The sequence below is a fragment of the Fukomys damarensis genome, unplaced genomic scaffold, assembly GCF_012274545.1.
Source record: "Fukomys damarensis isolate Sample0158 unplaced genomic scaffold, DMR_v1.0_HiC HiC_scaffold_30, whole genome shotgun sequence".
NCBI classification, from domain to species: Eukaryota; Metazoa; Chordata; class Mammalia; order Rodentia; family Bathyergidae; genus Fukomys; species Fukomys damarensis.
Genome location: NW_022900942.1, coordinates 39,644,987 through 39,646,677, shown reverse-complemented (window position 1 = coordinate 39,646,677; position 1,691 = coordinate 39,644,987). Strand labels below are relative to the sequence as shown.

Here is a 1,691-nt window from a genome sequence, read left to right as displayed (position 1 = left end):
AGGGGGAAGGAAAGGGGTGGGAAGGCGGCAGGGTATTTTTTTCTCTCTCTCTTTCTCTCTCTTTGTAACTTGCAGGTTAAGTGGAGCTAGAGAGCTACATTGTAACCTAGTTGGATGGGGGGGTGTATCAGAATCAAACGTGTCCTTAATAGAGAGAAGAACAGGCAAGAAGTGGTCCAGCCGGCGAAGGTTGGTGTACGCTTGTGTTCTGGCTGTGTGTTAGTCTTTCTCTGAAAATTCTTCATGGTTTTGAGTGTCTTTCTGGTGCTCTCCGGTTCGGGAATTCTGAAGAGACAGGAATCCCCTTAAAAGCAGACGAATGCACGCATTGTGTGCATTTCACGAGAAGCAGTGGGCTTGGGAATTAAAGGCAGGCTTCCCCGTTCGGTGGTTTCCAGTGGGAAATCACTCCGGAAAGGAAGCCCTTCCGTATCGATTTATTGTTTTTGTCTTCCCAACGATTATCTCTTTGACCAAAATATTGTCGGAGAAGTTCCACAGAGACAAAGTCAGGTAAACTAGACTGGGCAGATCTTTAGCAAGATGGTGATAACGGTGATGCTGTCTGGGGTGTTTGTTTGTGATGGGAGTATTGTTGGGTAATTGCAATTTCTGATCAGTAGAGCATGCTGGTTCTAAAAAAATAAGTCACTGCTGAAATGCCTTCTTCCAGCCTCCTCCCCTAACCCACTACCATCACCCCTCCTCCCAGACCTACACTACAATTCTGAAATTGGATCCAACTGGAAATATTTTCTTTGGCGACAGGAAAGTTGTGCAGTTGGACTTAGGAGATGAGGCTAGAGGTACTGGAACCATGTGTGTGTGTGTGAGTGTGTGTGAGTGTGTGTGTGTGTGTGTGTGTGTGAGTGGGGGGCCTTCTGATTGCCCCCGGGACTGTTTTTATCCTTTATGTGTCTGTGCGGGATTCTCAACGTGTATATCTGTCTAAAAGGACTGTTGAGGAAAGGATTTCCGATTTGTTTCCGTTTCAAATAAACTGTCCTGATAATCTCACGGATGATGTGTAATACTCGACGGGCAATTTGTGTGTCTTCTTAACCCAGCAGAAACTGTTCTCCTGAGGGGAGTTTATTCTGGGATTCTACAGCAGCTTCTTTGCCTTCCCAGCCCCTTACCTACACCTTTACCAGTAAAGTTTGATTGGAGCCCATGGTCTCTAAGGAAATACTGATATTAGTGGTTTTTCCTCTTAGGCTCTTTTCCCTTCTTTTTCTTTTCATTCCTTCACTTTTCGTCCTGTTTGTAGATTTGTGTTGTAAACTTTCATAAAGTAGCTGTCACCGAAGCTGGGAGTTTGGACCCCATCCCCTCACTGTCCTGTAGTTCACACAGGTAAATCTAGGTCTCATCTGAATTCAGCTCCATTTGCCAAGGGTACTTGTGTGTGTTTTGTGGGGCGGGAGGGGGGGGATGGAGTAAAAGGCCTTGGAGAGGAAGAATGTGTCACGTGCAGGCCATAACTGCAGCGCTTAGCCCAGACCAGGAAAGCAAGACTTTGCTTTGCACACCCCAGTGAGATGTGTCGGGGTCTAGGATGGGAGGCGGGGCCAACTGGCTGGGTGGGGGGGCGTGTGAGGGAGGAGAAAGTTTGTAGGTTCAAATTGTATCCAGTTTACAATCCCTGCTCCCTCCCTCCCCTTTCAGTCCTTTTTTTTTTTTTTTTTTTT

General features: G+C 46.7%; 1 protein-coding gene across 1 annotated transcript in view; it reads left to right on the top strand.

Annotated features, from left to right (window-relative positions):
• Nucleotides 1-67: 67 nt before the first annotated feature.
• Nucleotides 68-1,691, top strand: part of Setbp1 (SET binding protein 1) — a gene marked incomplete at its 3' end in the record, with an annotated part of 348,446 nt that continues 346,822 nt past the window's right edge. Inside the window, exon 1 of the mRNA XM_010616583.2 lies at nucleotides 68-189. The remainder of the gene's footprint in view (nucleotides 190-1,691) is intronic.